At 42.4% G+C, this 18,346-nt stretch overlaps 1 protein-coding gene across 3 annotated transcripts in view; it reads right to left on the reverse strand.

The window, feature by feature from the left end:
• The window catches only part of fam49al (family with sequence similarity 49 member A, like), a 50,331-nt gene extending 38,428 nt beyond the window's left edge, over nucleotides 1–11,903 (reverse strand). For 2 of the 3 annotated variants that reach the window (XM_017421023.3, XM_025006928.2), the window contains exon 1: nucleotides 11,581–11,903. The gene's annotated coding sequence lies outside the window, so the exon portion shown is untranslated. The remainder of the gene's footprint in view (nucleotides 1–11,580) is intronic. The other variant, XM_017421021.3, reaches the window with a different exon arrangement.
• Between the last annotated feature and the right edge of the window lie 6,443 nt (nucleotides 11,904–18,346).

Genomic DNA, 18,346 nt, shown 5'->3' on the forward strand with positions numbered 1-18,346 from the left:
ATAGCATCATATTTGCACCCTGTGAGAGAGGACAGCAATCTATTATCAATCAAGAAAAAATCAATACGAGTAAAGGTGTGGTGGACTGGGGAAAAAAACGAATAAACCTTCTGGGAAGGGTTAAGAAAACGCCAGGCATCATGAACATTAAATTCGAACATAAAGGAGTTAATGATTTTGGATGAGCGTGAAGGCACGGTTACGTTTGTTGACGAGCGATCCAGCTGAGGATCAAGCCAGCAGTTAAAATCACCTCCCAATATTAAGTGGTAAGTGGACAGATCGGGAAGAGACTGGAAAACATGTTTGAAAAAGTGTTCATTATCGCAATTAGGAGCGTATATATTGGCAAATGCCACTGGGATATTGCAAATGGTACCAGTAATAATAACATATCTACCACAAGCATCAGAAATGGTTTGAGAGTGCACATAAGGGACAGATTTACTGATAAGAATAGCCACTCCTCTGGATTTAGTGTTAAAAGAGGAATGATAAACTTGACTGATCCAACTGCGTTTCAGCTTCACATGGTCCACGTTCTTAAGGTGTGTCTCTTGAAGGAACGCTACGTGTGCTCCCAAACGTTGCATATGATGTAGTACCTTACTACGCTTTACAGGATTGTTGAGCCCCCTGCAGTTAAAGCTGGTGAAACGGATCTCTCGTCCTGCCGCTGTAGTTGGTGTCAAGTGAAGATCAGTCATAGGTCAGAGTAAAATAAAAGAGTAAACAAGAATCACCCTGGTCACCTGAAAAAAGAGACATACACAGACAAAAGACAAAAAGAACAAAGTAACACGCGCACCCCTGTAAATCGAAGACCATCCTAAACCCACCCGTTCGCTGAAGCATCCCCCCAAATGGGATACGCGAAACCCCATAGAAAAAACAAAAAACAGCATCCAGCCTACCAGAGACTAAGAAGAGAGAGAGTAGTCTTAGCTACTAACGTACTCTCCTGGGAATGTGATGTAAATATGATATATGTAGGGAATGCACCACCTATAGAACAACAGGTTTTATAGAAACATTAAATATCTTATAGAACATGAAAAGCTAATGTGTAAACGGACACCTAGAGCCCCACTGGGTTTTATCAACAAGAACCAAAAAATAAAAAATAAAATAAAATAAAAGTAAATTTCCAAAGTAGAAATTATATCCACAGCGTATTCACAAAGTTCTTAAAAGGCGGTTGAGAACAATAATGTATTAAATAATAATCGTATTGTACAGAGTATAACAGTTCCCAAACAAAAAGTTATCCCGGCCATCCCTGGGCGGCACCTCTAGAATTAAACTGTGGCCGGATCAACCACATTTTTAATGTTTTTCTCAACAAAGTCTGCAGCAAGGGCTGGATCCTCGAAATTGCGAATTTGCCCATTGGGAAGAGTGATCCGTAGTATTGCAGGGAAAAGAAGCCCAAACTTGATTCCGGGGCAAGAATGGAGTTCCTTCTTCACTTTGGTAAACGATGCACGTTTCTTAGCAACTGAGGTTGAATAATCGGGGAAAATGAAAACACGTTTTCCTTCGTAGAGGAAAGGAGACGACTCTCGAGCCCTCCGTAGAATCTCATTCCGTTCTTGAAACACGGTGACACGGACAACGAACGGGCGCGGTGGCTCCCCCTCCGCTGGCTTGGCCCGCAATGTGCGGTGAGCCCGGTCAAGGGCAGGCTTAGCATCGAGGCCGAGTAGATCCTGAAGTAGCGTTGATACAAACTTCGTTGGCTGTTGACCTTCGGATCCCTCCGGTATACCCACAAGGCGAATGTTGTTTAGTCTGGAGCGACCCTCCAAGTCTTCACATTTCTTGGACAACGTGTCCACTAATACATTTAGTGACTTGACCGAGGTCTCCAGGGTAGCTAGCCTCCCGTCCTGATTGTTAGCAGACCGCTCCAGATCCTGAATAGTATTCCCAAACGAGGCAATTTTAGCTTCTAACGGTGTCACAGCAGCTGATATCTCCCTCTTAACAACGTTCGAAATGATGTTCTCAAACCTGTTGATGAGATCAGTGCGTGAGTCATTCAGCATCTCCTGCATCTTGGTTAGCAACATGCTATTAGCATCAGGATCAGCCGGAGCCACGTGCTCGGTCTTGCTGCGAGTAGCCTTGTCGTTTTTCTTCATATTTAGCTCCAGCTTTCACAAGTTGCACATCAGATATGTATTTTCATTCACTAATAGTCCAGTCTGTTCCAAAAAAGTGTATAAGGGGGTGCAAAAATGTACATTAAAACACAAATCCCATCGGAGCTCCAGTGAAGCACGTCCTACATAGTCAGTGCTCAGCAGCGCCCCCGCGATTTATGTGTTTAACTGCGAGCGTAGATGGCAACAGAAGCTGGCTGCAGCACCTCTGGTGCAACTTGGCGCACTTCAGGCAGGAACATCCTAATATTTCTGCCAGGGTTTATAAAACACTGGAGTTGTTTTAGAACAGCAGAAGGTCATTTGCTCCCGGCCCCGCTCAGGCTAGCTTTTATCTCATCCGTCCGGTCTGAATTAAACTCCATTTCTCCAAACTGAGGTCGTTCAAAGAGCTGTTCACGACGAGTAAGCCGTTAAAACCACAAAAGATCTGATTTTCAATTTCTACGAAGGGGAGAACTGTAAAGTTGTCTGGTTTCTAGCAACTTCCTGTTGTACTGGTCGGAAAAGCAGCTCAGCCAAACAGCGTTTTGTGAAGGGAAAGTAATCATCTTTTGGTAGCAGTGACAGAAAGTAAATACACGTAGCAGAAGAAAGTCTGCACCAAATGCCATAAGGCATGAACAAGATGAATGGAGCCAACTTAGAAACCACAAACTATTACATTTTTCACAGTTGTAGTTCAAATAAAAATATTTTTTTGGAAAAATATGCGCTGCTTCAAGCAGCTAATTTCACTCCATACAAAAGCTTAGAGCTTTTACGTTGTATGAAATGTTGTTGGTGTGGCAGATGCATCAGTCTGGGCTGAAAAAGCACAGAAACATGAAAAAGCTCCAAACTTAGACGACTGTCAGAGTGTATGGAGCAGTGAAAAAGAAGCAAATTTGCTGCTGACATCATTTATTTCAGTAAATTAAGTCATACTTAAGTATTTCACATTCAGTTTACACACACAGAGTTACTGTACAACTATTAATTACAGAACTGGGACGTATTATGATTGTCGGTCCTCATGACCACAGTGAATGAGGTAATCCCTGACCCCCAGAGTAATCCGGAGTCTATATTCAGCTCTGTGTGTTGAAGCCCGCCAGAGAAAACGGAGTTTGTCCTTGACGGAGGTGAAGCTCCATCACATCGTGCTGCAGTGGGCCTCACACAGCAGAGGAAGCGGCGATACGCTGTTCTGCTAGGAAGGACAGCAGCAGCACTGTCACATATGGGAAACCGGGTTTACAAAGAACGATGGCACAGGATAACTTAAAAATGGTGGCAGTGGCTCCCCTGGCGTGGACGCCTGAGATCTTGGCTGTTGTTCAGGTTTATTTCTGTCCAGTGTTGTTAGATGGGGGTGGGATAAAGCCTCAAACCTACGCAATGAGCAAATCTGTGTTTTTTAGGGCAGATGAAGTGTGTGTGTGTGTGAGTACACGTCTGATCAAACAGAATAAAAAGCAGAGCCGCCAGCTTCCCGGTGCGTTCATGGCACGCTGAGCTCCGGCATACACACATGGGCAAACAGACACGTCCCTGTTGTGTTTGGGTTTTTGGGTTTTTTTTCTAACTTCATAGAGTTTCACTATTGGCAGAATGTATTTCAAAGCTCGTATCAGAGCTGAACTCCTCACCCTAAACCCTTAACCAAATTCTAATTCCTCTGAACATGTGGGACTGGCTCCAGTTTTCAGACCTTGTAAAAATGATTAAAGTTGTGAGCTAGTGGTGTATTTCGTTTCACTAACTGTACAAAGGTAATAAAAAGACAGCTGAGTAATGAAATATGGATTTTCATGGCAGGATTTGACAAAAACAACATTTTTAAGTCATTTACATTGAAATAAATGTGCATGATGTGTATTTAGGTTGATGAGCTCACACTAGGCAGCGAAGGTTTCAAGGATTGGCTGGCATCTGTAAATACTTTGATAAACAAGCATGTTTTGACAAATTCCAATGTCTGTTGGCCTTTTCTGCTGAGGAGTACAACTCGGATGACAGGATACGATGAAGACCAGACAGAACAAGAGTTCAACCTTACCTGTTTTGAGCCAGAGTTTGACTCGAGCCATGATGGACGCTGCCATTAATGAGGACAGTGATCGTCTTCAAAACTTAAACTGGTATGAATCTATTTATATCCCTGTTTCTTCCCACTGGTGTTGACTGGATTAAGGGCAGGGGTAGTAGTGCAGCCATGACATTGGGCTAACTCAGTGATGTCCGATCCTGGTCCTGGAGGGCCTCCATCCTGCATGTTTTAGTTGTTTCTCTGCTTTGATGCACCTGATTTGAATGACTGAGTGATTAACAGGCTTCTGCAGAACTTGAACACCTACTGAGGAGCAGGGAAACAACTAAAACATGCAGGATAATGGCTCTCCAGGACCAGGATTGGACACTGCTGTGCCATCTGGTAGAATAAATGGAGCCCATTATCTGGAAATCCATGCAGCGTCCTCATGCATGGCTGAAGTTGTACTACAGCCATACAGAACACAAGTAAACACCACTGAAGGATGAGTTTGATTTAAAACAAGTGAATAAAACTGAAAAAATACCAAGAAAGCTAAAGATGGGTGTACTCAAACGAGCGCCGATCAATTGACCTTCACAGTTTGTGACACCGACTGAAGGTATGCACGCTCAGTCTACCCGTGGTTTTGGATGAGTAGAGTTTTATCAGGATGAAATAACAAATTACAGCAAAATGACTAAAAATACTGATTGGCATGTTGTTGTATCTGTGACAAACTATGTCTAAAGTGAGTGTGATCATATTTTACAGACAAGTCTGCCTAGTTACCCTAAACAAAACCTGAACTAACGACTCTGCTTCTTCTTCGGCTGTGACACCAGGGGTTATCAGACAACCTGGCAGCATAAAGTATCTCGACAAAAATGTCCTCAGAAGATGTTGAATACAGTAGGTGTGTGCAAACGTCCACATATATGGCAACAAACTAAACGTTTCCAGTAAAAACTCTTAAACATGTAGAGAACACAGACACACCGTGATCAAAGACAGGCATAATATAAAAAGATAAAAAAATAACAGCTGTGGTAGTTTTTTTTAATTTTTATTAACTATATGTTGTCGAAAGAAGGTTTTTACAAATGTAACTCGGGTGTAGAATTATGATACACTTCATATAATAAGTGCATAATAATGTTATATAAGAAACTTTAATTGGTGGGGTTGAACTATAAACGTCCCTAATTCTAGTAAAAGCAGGACAGAGCCACAAGCAATGGCCTACAAACGTCTCGTCTTGATCTGCCGCTTCCCACTGAAACCTGCCAACCCTCAGCATAATGTACTTTGTTTGTGATAATTTGCTCTCAACAACCGGACACGCTGATAAATTAAGACAATTTGAGAGTCTGCTAAGTAGATAAGCTCCCATTGGCTTCACCTTCTCTGAATCAGGGGTATTGATCCTAAATAAGTCCAGAGGATGAGCATGTGGACGATCTGTTGACGTTAGCAGACGGCGATTGATTTCATTGACGGACAAAAGGCCTCAATTTTGTTAGAAGTCCTCAGAGAGCAGGTCAGAGGCGATCGGATAATATCCGGAAATCTGCGCTCCCCTCTGTCGCAGCTAAAGGAAAGGTTTCCCAACTCGAGTCGAGTCTGGTTAGGGACGGAGGAGGATGTATCACTGGATGTAACGTCACACGTTTCAACAAGTTTCAGCAGGACGGCGTTAACAAGGATGATGACAGAGTTTACCAAGCCTTGTCAATGATTTCCACAGGTGTCATCCAGCATTTAGAGGCAGGCACTCTTTGATTCAGCAAACAATCCAAAAACAATTACGTAGTTTAGCTTCGGTTGTTGTTAAAAATACCTCACAGGTCAAAGGTTAGGGTTAGAATTTGTTGATTTGGTTAAAATATGCAACAAACCCCACCGCTGAGAACCTGTTGGTGGAAAAAAGATCTCTGCTTTCCATTTATATTATGTGCATATTTGATGGGTTACTGAGGTAGTGAGCTTTAAAATTTACCTAAATGAGTAAACTATATATACACTGGGTCAAAATTGATTGTTTATTTGTGGTGGGTTTGCTATCGGACTGGACATTAGCTCACCAACTCAGTCCATGCCGTGTTGTGAATGGTATCCCATAAATTTTTACATCACCGCCAATTTCATACTACACTCATTATGTTGGGTGACAACAGTGACAACAAGATGCTGTCGTTGGTTTTTGCACCTAAAAGTAACCAAGAGATTCTATGGACTAAACCATGTAATGCAAACCTGACACAGATGTAAAGGTTTACAAAACTCGCCTGAAGTGACATTTTTTCCTCATCGATCTGGTCACAGTTAACCTCTTTTCTCCCAAACTCAAAAAGCTATCTACAACAGGTAAGATATTAATTGTTCATAACCATTCCACAGGAGGCTTGTGAGACAGATCCGGCCTCTTGGTAATATTTTATCTGGCCCCCCAGGATAGCATTTAAACGTTCTTAGATCTGGCCCTCCAGCCTGTGACAGATAGAGTCTCTGTTGCTTCTCATTTAGTTTAGTAAAGTTTTCCTTTGCCGGTTACTTTGAAGCCGAGATAACTAAGTTATCATGGAACTTTAAGTTCTCAGCAATCTTTGATTTTGACGTGAAAAGGACGACAGAGAAAATCAAACTCTTGTTGATCAACTTGCAGCTGAGAAACGATCTCAGATATCTGACTGGAGTTACCGTGCATCAGAGTAACAGCCAGTCTGCTGTAATATATGTTATCTTTTTCTGTTTTCTTCTTGTTTCAAAGTTAAATGTAAGTGGCTGTGTGATCAGATGTGTTGAGGTCTTTTTAGCTGTTTTAATGGAGACAAAATCATAACAAGGCACAAGAAATGAATGCTAATGATGTGTTTTTCAGTTAATTTTATTTTCTTTTGTTCATTAAAGTATGTTCGTTCTGAATTCTATATAATATGTCACAGGGAAAAGGTGTTTGATATTTCTATATGAATGATTTGACATATTACAGCTAAAACCAGGGATAATTTAAATATGTTTTCAAAAATATTGATTGGGATTGGCCCTTGGCTAGAACCAAATTTTAAATTTTGGCCCCCTTGTGTAACTAAGTTTAACACCCCTGGTTTAAAGTATTTGTCATCTCTGACTGGTGGTTTCCTTTTTCCTCCTAGCTAAGCAGCTTCTGATGCCGCTGTCATATTTACTCTACAAACATTGTGTTTGTATTGATCTAAACTAATAAATCCCATTGGAGAGCAAATAAGCACATTTGAAAAGATAGAGCACAAGTCTAGCAAAGTCCCATGACTGAATTAACGCCAGTCAGTTTCTCCTGTTTCTCTTTTATTCCCAGTGACTCCTCAGATTTTAGCTGTAAGTAGTGAACACTGTCCTTGCAGGTAAATCCTCCACGATCCTATTTCTGGACTCATTTTCGCTTCGTGCCCTTTGCCGCTCCACCCTGTGCCCCTTTAACAGGATAATGTCAGCTTTGAGGAGGTAATCCCTAATTCCTGACAACACTGGATTAAAACACACACACACAGACACGGACACAGCCGCTATAAGAGGGTGGAGACAGATCACGTTTCAAATTCCCGTATGATTTTAGCCCTGTAACCGATCTAAACCCTGAACTGGTGGAAACTGAACAGCCCCGCTCCGAAGCTCAAGAGACAGGTGTTTGAATGACAGATGTTCATGACTGAACAGACTCAAGTAAAAAAGACTAGACGGGTTTCAGGAAATATATATATTGTGAGAGATATTTGGGAGAGCAGAAGGGCCGCATGGACAACACCACTGCTGTTTTATTAAAAAGATTGCATTCGATATAAGTGATGGAAAGTCTGCCAGATTTGCTTTTCCTCTTTTTTTTAAGACCAATAATTCACTTCAAAACCGGTCCTTTTCTTTCCCCCTATATTTAATCATACAGCTAGAACACCATGTTTAATCTGGATTTGGAGTCTTTGTTCAGCAATTTTTCCACCAAACGTGGTTCTGATAAACTATTGAGAAAGTGTAATTGAAAATATTCTGTTACGGATTTCATCGAAGTACCTACGAAGAAGCAGATGGGTCTAAATCCTAATTTTAGGTTTTAAAAACACTTTTTCGAGCTGCGTTGTTATAGCTACTGTTTCGTATCAAAATCTTCAGCCACCAGTCCGTCTTTCAGGCATGAATCATACGGCTTTGGCTCGGCTGCACACGTTTTCACGTCATCGCTGTTTAGTCAGGTAGCTTTCGTTCCTCAGTAAAAGCTGGAGATCAGCACACGTCATTGAACCTAAAGGGCTGTCTTGACTCGGCGTCTTTCAGTGTGATGAAACAAAAACAAACAAAAACCGCTCACCCTTGGCTTCTTGCTATCTTTTCATCCTTTCCAGCCAACTTTACCACTTCCGCCTGTCGGTGCGTTAATCGACGTGCTGCAGCTGAAACGTTACGAAAAACCGGTCTGTGCAAGGAAAATGAAGAGTAAAGATGATTTTGTGAAGAAGTTTTAAAGGATGCCGTTGCAGCTACTGCTGAAACTCCAACATCCTGTTCATCAAGTTTCTTCTCCAAAGCTCAACAAATTTGGAACTTCCTTTAGTGACAATCTAAGCTGAGAAAACACCGACGTTTTAATGTATGACCTGCGAAAAAAGTGTAAAGAGGAGCAAAAACAAAAGAAATGCTAACGCTTGCTGCTTGTGGCTCAGTTGGGTCACCACGGTAACCACACTGTGTCTCTCACTCCCTGACAGCACTCTTAAGGCAGGTAGACAAAAATGAAGGCTGAAAAGTAATCCTCAAGCAAACAGTCGTTGTGTAAAAACTATTAGTATCAAAAAAAGCCTTTAACTGTTAGTGGCAGAAGGTAATGGTCGACCCACAGTCAAGTTTTCATGTCTACATTGTTTTATGTAGGAGGTACAGCAAGTAAAAAAGACCCTTCACCTCCAGTTTAGAAGAGAAAATTCAGAGAAAATTCAGTGGAAGGCAATGAGAGTTTGGATGTGCGCAAAGAACCAGTAAAACCATAAGTCCTATGGCAGTGAGAGACACACTGGGTGATAAAAGGGATAAACAGTATAAGAAGTGTAAAGTTTGCAGGACTTTGTGAAATTTTAAGAAAGTCTGGACAGCTCAAAAGTCACTATGTGACATCATCACACTCTAAGTTGAACATTATGTGGTAAAAATCTCCAAAAATCCTAAAAGTTCTACCGCGACTGCGTGAAACCAAACGGAGATATTAAAATGCCAGTTCAGTCACATAAAGTTAACCTTTCCGTGACCCGTTTAAACCGTGAATAATGTTTCTGCTGTGACGTCTGCCTGAGCTGCAGGGCTCCACAGAGGGCTGGGCGTTCTCATTTGTTTTGACAAAAACCCGTTGGGAATTTTTTGCAAGTTTTTGCTGATTTTGTCTACACCATACAATGCATTGCTACCAAAATTATATATACACTATATTGCCAAGCGAGCTGCAAGTTTGGAAGTTTTTTATTTATTTATTTGAATGGGTTTTTCCAAAGCTGCAGGAAGAGTTGGGAATGGAATCAATATTACAAAAACAGAAGTATGATGACCAAATAGTAATAAGGGTGCTTGAGTGCTGAGGAATGGGCACCCTTAAAGACTAAAAGTGAAGGTCTTCAACTGTGACACCCCTGCCCCTTCTCTGTTCCCAGCCTTGTCAACCCTGATCATCTTGGCACTTAATAAGGCAGCCTAATAAGATGCATCACCACATATAGATCCAGGAACAATGCGAGACACATAAAACACTAATCCTCCACAAGACAGCAGGAGAAAATGATTGTGCCGGACCACACGCTGTCAGCACAATTTTACAGCCAGCAATTAGGCTTTATTATGAGGAGAGAAGTGACGTGGAGCGATGAGTTTATCAAGACTGATGGTAATCCTGGAATCAGCGAAACACTGGGGCGATGACCGGGAGGTGAGACGAGGAGATCTCCACCGAAAGGAATAAAAGACTGAGCAAAGAGGAGGAGGAGGAGGAGGAGGAGGAGGGGAAGCGTGAGACAAAGAGTGACAGCGGAGGAGCGAGGAGGAAATGCAGACGGGCATGTTTCTATGGGCGCTCGGGAAAGATTTGGGGTGAGGGAGTCTTGCATCATCGAGGCCAGCCAATGAAAAGGCTCGGTTAAAATGTTCAAAGGGAGTGTCCTAGCAACAGAGGAGTAAATACCACAGCAGCCTCTGTTCGGTTTCAGAGCGGAAAAAAGGCCTATAGACACGCACACAATCCCCTTTTGATTAACACACTCCGCTCCATAGACGGTTTGCATTAAATATCAATACACACATCTTTATATTTACTAGGCATCTGGTTAGATTCAGCATAATGACAGTATGATGTGTGTGTGTGTATGTGACAGTGCATCATCTGTTAATCCACTAACAGGGATTAGAACCACAGTCAGTAGATTACAGGAGGGACAGATAGAGATCAGAACCTCCAATCACACATCTCTCCTTCCCCGTCCATACATACACACACTCCATCACCGCTCTCTCTTTCTGCCTTCCTATTCAGCCATCTCTCCATCCTCAGCATCCGTCTTTATCTCTGCCCCCTCGAACACACAAAGAGGACCTGCAGAGTCACATGGAGGCACACAAGGTTGCTTCACCCTTTCGGCTCCTCTCTCCTCCACCACATTCAGCAGAACAAAAATGCTCCTGAAAAGCCTGAGCCCTTCATTCATTTGTCCCTTCATTCACATATCCCCCCCCCCTCCTCTTCCTCCTGCCGGTTTTTCCCACACACCCCTTCCGATCAGCATTGGAATCTGGGGGTTATTGGTTTTATTTTTTAGCTTCCTCACACACCGTGAGCATCTTTGCTGTGTAAAGGATTCCTGATAACGTGTGTGCAACCGAACAGAACCGAAAAGGTGAAAGGAGGCAAGCCTGACACGCAGCGTGACAAACGATGGTTCGAGGTCACATACGTCTGCTGAGAATTTACACACATTAACACATACGAACATCAGCAAACTCCCTGTTGTCCTAATTGATTTGAACTGCAGATCCTTGCAGAGGCGAGGAAATGTGTGTGTTTGTGACTGTGGCAATGACCACGCTGCTCCGACAGAGCAGTGCAGTGAAAGAAGACGAGACCCAGTCGACCACAGGCTTTAAATCTAATGCACAACCTCCCCTCTGCCCACCCACGGGATCCTGGCCTACCCCTTCCGCACCATCACTGTCCTGCTAGAACTAACCACCTGCCAGCCTCCATCCTGATCCTGACCCACATCCTCAGCCTCCACCACCGGCTCCTCTCCTCTACGGTTGGTGCAGGGTGGGACTATCCGGCTCACTTGTGCAATCGGCGCCGCACGGGCGTGAGGGCGCTAACAGGTAAAACGAAGAGTAGAGAAGTCCGCTTACCGGCTGGGCGTGCAGGAAGGGAGGAAGGTGCCTCTGACGCTGCTCTTTCTTCCTTTTGAGGCGAAGCAGGAGTGGGATGCGGGGAACAAAAGAAAAGGACAGAAATAAACGCAAAGTACAGACACCGGCAGCCAAAGGAAACAAGAGGACTGAGGGGAGGGAAGGTGCTGGAACCAAGGCAGTGTGGCTTCTCTCTGCGATCCTTTATCCCTGTGAGGCAGGAGGCTTGTGGATTCACCTAAACGCTGAGCACACTGAGCGCACGCACTGCCTCACGCCACACAGCCCTCCCTCTTCCTCTGTCTCTGCACTAAAGACAGCAGCTGCTGGTCTATAAGAAATGGAACACTATGTCCCCCCTCCCTCTCCCCTTCTCCTCCTACCTCTCTCACTCACAAAGACCCCCCCACACCTCCCCTCCCATCACATACACACATTCAGTGTCTTCACAACATCCCCCCTCCCCGCTTTGACTAACATCTCCCATACCAGCCTGCTGGCAGTCCGAGGAGAGGGCACGACTGTTGTGTTTGTGCGCGCGTGCGGAGAGTTGCATTTCGTGTTTTGACTTTGTTTCTACTGCGGGGTGACTTTATGTGTCCGCATCGTGAAAATGAATCATGGTGAACAGTGATGTGCATCAGGTTTTTTTTGTTTTGTTTTGTTTTGCGAAGTGTGTGGGTGATTGGCGAGCAGCTTAGGGGGAAGGAAATTCACATTATTTGTGGTTTCTTGTGGTGTGAGTGTGAGGGTGTGTGTCTGTTTACTGTTAGACCAAACTGTTAAAAAAAACTGCGAGAGAAAATGAGAACAAAACTCTGAAGTCCTGTCAGCGTGTGTGTGGGTGTGTGCTCACCATTTGTTTGCATCGTTTAGCGACAATTCAGGCTGGTGAAATTGCCCATTTAGGACCTTTACTTTAGGGTCACAGCCTGGACAAAATGGCAGCATTAAATGACCCATGGCTGAATTGTCACTCTCTACGTGTGTGTATTTGTCTGGGTGGACAGAATGTCCATTGTCTAGAGGTCTTGCAGTCAGACCGCTGCTTATAGCAGCCCTGGAACAGACTAAAGAAAGCTAAAGACCAAATGCTGTGCAGCGCTTACCGCAGTTTATTATAGGGGCCAAACATAGGGCCAGAAGGAAGTTAAAAGGATTTGGTGCCCTTTTTTAGTCAGGTCATGGGAGTGACTTTTGGGGGAGTCCAGTTGATGAACTGAAAGGTCAAAGGCTGATAGGTCAATAGGACACTCACCATCTTGCAATCAGATGCTAAAAGAGTTTAAAGTGCTTTACTCTGAACTTTGTCACACCTCTACTCCGTATTCTCAAAAGAAATCTTGAAAAATGTGGCTTCAAGGTTGGAATTTATGGTCTGAACTTTGAAATAGTCAATCAAAATATAAATTTAGAAATGTAGCATTCCTTAAAGAAATGCATATTGCCTGCCACCTTGCATGCAAATGTTTTAAACACAGATTTTGAGCAATCCATTAGTATGTTTTGGGAATTACTCTCAACTACTGCACCGCCAAATTTGACCTCGGTATCTGTAAAATTTATAAAGTTACAGCCATTTTTGGGGTTTGTTAAGGTTAGTTAGATGTAGCGGCCATTTAGAATCGGGTTGACTATGAAAGTTGATCAGTTGTACTTCCTGAGAGATTCACTTATTTCTGTCAAGCACCCACACGCATACCGACAATTCAAATGTCAAAATAACATTCAACGCTGGCTTAAAGAAAAGCATAAAATAAGTGCAACAAGCTGCATTGTTGGCCCAGAAAAATTGCTTTGTAATATTAATGTGGAAGTCAGATTTCTGACCAGCCTCAACCCTAAAATCCAACATGGCTGACTCATGCACGAGAAGCTGTGATAGCTGCATAAATGAACTATTTATTTTCACTTCTGTCTGCTTGTATCCCAGTAATCTGATCACACGCACAGTATTGTCCAACCACTATCAGTAAACGTGTTGTTTAAACACTGTTTAAATGCTCTAAATGCAGAGAAAACCATTGTTTTCAACTTATATTGCTAACAGTAGTTAGCCTGGTCACTGAGCTCAACAATTAGCAAATCCTACTGGTTTTCTGACTTGCAACTGGAACAAAGTTAAGACGTGTTCAACATCATTCCCAGATCCGGGCTCTGACTTCCAAGGTAGATTAAATGCAGCATAATTTCTTAGATAGCTAAAAAATAAGTAAGCAAACAAGTAAGCACAGATTACCATATATGCCAGCATTTTCCAGTTAACCATCAGTGCCCTTATGAAGTTTACACTTATATGAGATCATAATTTGTGAATTAATAAATAAGGAATAAAACCTAACAGTATTACCAGCTACATCTTCACTGCATGCTAAAGCTAAACATAAAACAAAGGAAAAGTCAGATGTCTAAAAGCACATACAGTACTTCCTGTTTCTGTGGTTGCATCTGAGAAGTGGATTTTTCTTACTGCTACTTTCACATCATCAAACATTCTCCAGCATTGCTTAACTCACAACACAAGAGCTGCCTGGGATCACAAGCAAATGTTACAAAGTTTCTTTCTTGCCCCAGCTTCCCTGTGAAACTACAATAGAAATCTTATAAAGACGAACAAGTGAACACGCTACTGGAGCTGATGTGAATCTTTATAAATGTATGACCCCTGTCATATTTCATCCTTTCATCACTATCATTCAATCTCCAAATGTGGCAAGAGTTTGTAATCCCAACATCACTTCAACAAAAACGTAGATGTTTAACAGTCTGACAGTACCTTGCATCTATTTGATCAGTAGGTTTAGCACCAAAACTACTGAGGATACACTCAAACGTATAGAGTTCAGAAACTTTTATTTGTTGGGGCTGCTCTTTCTTATTTTTTTAAATAGTGCAACACAGATGAGGTTAGTGTATTTATCAAAATCTGTAAAGTTCTTAAATAACGGGAGACTTCAGTTTCACACCTACACGTAGAATCACCACCCCCCGAGTCAAATGTGCAAAGAAACAGATGTTCTGTTGAAGACGAGAAAGGTCGGGGGCAGTTTTGACTGCTGTCTGTTAGTAAATGTTTTGTTTTTTGTTTTTACCCAGCGGAGAGTGTTGGGGGAGGGGGAGTTGAGGGGGCACCTCCTCCTGGCCATCTGAAGTCTGGCTAACAGATTAATTACACACATCTCACAATCCTGTGAAATTTAATTCTGTTGGCGGTGAACTCACACCTTTGTCTGTGTGTGTCTGTTCTTGTTTTTACATCAAGACGGGGCCGAAAGGTGACTCAACACCATTTTACGAGGGACTCTTGAAATTTGAGGACCAAATGCCAGTCGTCAGTATTACAGAGTAATTTTTGAGAGGTAAGACATGGTTTTAGGGTTCAGGCTTTTAATTATAGCTATGGTAAAGCTTGGGTTACTGAGCAGAGTTGGGTATTTAGCTAAAACTGTCATGGTTAGGTTAAGGTGCTACAGAATGCATTTTGTCAATGAAAGCTCTCTGTGTTGCGTTCATGTGACAAACTGAACAACGCTTATTGCAGGAACCATCTGATTATCACCTGATGTGGGCACACCGCACTAAGAGACAACATCTCTGCAGACCAAGATGAATAAATAACCTGTATCCAAGGATACCGAGGGAGGAGGATGAGTAAGTCCATTTGCATAAGCTGCAGGGGAAAGTTAGCTTCCAAAGGTGCCTACTGTGAGCAGTTCTTTGCTTTATAAACAGAGTAATGATTGCTAAGCCTGCTTAAGTGGACAGAGGTCTAAAGCCCTGTAAATAATTAAGACTGTGTTTAACTCACCATTAAATTCACATCTGGAGCGGAAATGAAAGCACTATTGTTTGTTTTACCTGTCAATTGTGAGGCACAGTAAGGCAACTAGCTGTTTTTTTTCGAGACCCAGCCTAAAATGTAGCGGTCTATTTAGCTGAAATATTAATACCAAAGCATCATTGCCAACAATCGTAAGGTGGAGAACCTTGGATTATTTATACAAAGCCTGTTACTTTTTAGGTCAATTTTCCCTGCCTGCTTTCCATGCAGGCTGTGGCATTTAGGTCTGTCCTTGAGGCAGTTAGTTTCACCACAAAGAGTATTTTGTTTGTTTGTTTGTTTGTTTTTCATAAACTTTTACAATGTGTAAACTGAACTTCCGCCATTGTGGGCACCAATAAAAGAGATAGGAAGCTCAAAAAGAAGATAAATATTTGAAGGTGTAATTTATATATTTTTTAGTGGGTTTCCATGAAAAGGTTATTAACAATTAATAGCTTACCAGCTGTAGAAAGGTCTTCAAAGGAGCTCAATCTGAAGAAGGAAGATGAGCTCTGACCAGACTGATGAGATAACGGCTCGTTCGAGCCAAATGCTGCAAATGAAGTGCTACAGCTAGCTGCTGCTGCTTTATCTTCCATCAGCTGTTAGACTGCACAACCAACATTGATCCCGACAAATCAAATAAACTGTTTGCATTCCTGCTGCCTCTTGCACAGGTCACCATGTTCTTGTACGACACCTGTAAAGTTCCACTTCATCGCGGTACAGTTGCATATTTTAATGTCTACATTTACTGTTTAGTAACCGTGCAGCTTTTTACTCAGTATTTTTGTTACAGTTGTATATATTTTACAGCAGCAAGGTAAGAACTATGGGAATCAACGAAGGTCAACACCTGAAGAAAGTAAGTGTGTGTTTTTTTAGTTTTATCGAAGGTAATGTTTCATTTGTTAACATCGAGGAGGCAGTGTATAAAACATGTCCTGGGACCAGCCTGCAGGGAAGTTTGGTCTTGTTCTGACCTCGACTTCTGGGTTCCAGTCTATAAATACCACTGTTTTACTATAAATATTCAAATTAAACGTTAGTCTACACAAATCTGGATATTTTACTGTGCTGCAGTGCACTAAACAGATTATTCTATTTCCTTCATGTATTTCCTTCACTGAAAAAAGTGAAATCACCGTTATTACATTGAACTCTTTTCCTCATCACAAGTCTTCCATCATCCTTTTTCCCTGGTCATCTTCATCACTCCCTCCCTCCACTTCTTCCCCCTGCTCCTCTTCCTCTACATCACATGTCTCTCCTCCTCCTGCTTGAGCCACTGTCCCCCTACCTGCCTGCCTGTGCTGGTACAGCCCCTTCTTTCTGCCTTTGTCAATGCATTTTGCCCTTATAAGGAGAGAGCACAGGCAGACTGTACTAACTGCATGAGCTTGGCAGGGGTGCTGCTGGGGCAGGGAGACCTCATCGGCCATCGCGACAGGGTGGGGTGGGAGGAGGGAGGCTGTGGAGAAAGGTGGACGAGTTGGAGGGGGCGTCGGGGTGGAAATGAGCCACCGCGTTTATCTCAATGAATCCCAAGTAAGATGACAGAAATAGGCACAAGGGAAGGTGGGGTGGGAGAGAGAAGCTCAGAGATGGTGAGAAGAGGCAGGTGGAGGTACAGTACCATGTAGGGGGGATGCTCAGATGTTCAATCAACAGGAAAACTTAGTCCAAACAGATAACATACGTTTATGGTTTTATTTTCTGAGTGGCAACGGTCTGAGCAGAGTCTGCATCCTGCTAGCTCAGCAGCTGCCCACATACTCGTCGATGTACGCAGAGCCTAACATTTGGCTGGTGAGAGTCACGGAGGGAGAGTGTGGGCTTCAGTGTGGATGTTTGTGTTGCAACGTGACCAATCCAGGCTTCAGATCTTCTCTTTTTTTTTTTTTTGTTCATGAGAGGAAGGTGCTCCTTTGACTGGACAAACGTGATTGCAAAACTAAATACGGTGCGGTGACACAACCTGATTATTCACTCACATGCACACCGAGATGAATGGTGCAGTAAATATATTATTTTTATTTGTAGATTAAAATGTTCGAATGTATTTTGATTTTGAATGTCAAGTCACAACTATTCTTTTAACCATTACAGATAAGTGTCAAACAAATGAAGCAGTGCTGCTAACAGTTGAAGTAAGTATTGATCAAATCGACAAAACACAGGATATTCAATTTCTAGTAAAAAAGCGTCACATGACCAGGGCAGATCATCAGCGTTTCCTGTTAGTTTTGACCTACAGAGTAAATCTGATGCAATTCATCGTGAGGAACAGCTTCTAAAATTCCCTTATTGCACAAAAGAAATCTCTTTTTTTTTTCAGCAGACTTCTTCTGATTTCAGAATTTGATTATTATTTAGTTTTAGTTTCTTTGTCAAACAGGGACAACATCCATCACACATGTCACAATAATCTCAAAGAAGAAAAGGTATTTGGGTTTAGCAGCTGGCTAATTTTCCTCCGTAGTCACCATGGCAGGTAAACACAATAATGATTTTAAAAAAGTAACAGTTTTTTGAAGGAATCAATATTCCCAGCCAAGTTTTTCAAACCTGATCTGTCAGAGCTCAGAGTACGTGTTGGGGATGACTCTCAGCTACTACCACACTGCGTTTTAGCTCAATAGCTGCAAATTTGACTGGGTTAGAGCCATTCTTGTGTACACTAAGGTGAGCTGGCTGTGGCAGCCATCTTGAATCGGGTTCACTCCAACAGCTAATCAGTTACAAATATATATCCAGTGATTCTTTCCGTAAAGTTTCATTAAAATCCATCTGCTGGTTCATGAGATATTTTGCTAACAGACAAATCAAGAGTCAATTACATTATTGCCCAAGCTTTAAATATGAAGCATGATCACTCAGAGCTTGTTAGAGTGCGTACAAATTAAAATTATATGACAATAAATAATGAAACTCTTGAAATAA

Source organism: Kryptolebias marmoratus, linkage group LG5 (assembly GCF_001649575.2).
Source record: "Kryptolebias marmoratus isolate JLee-2015 linkage group LG5, ASM164957v2, whole genome shotgun sequence".
Lineage (NCBI taxonomy): Eukaryota > Metazoa > Chordata > Actinopteri > Cyprinodontiformes > Rivulidae > Kryptolebias > Kryptolebias marmoratus.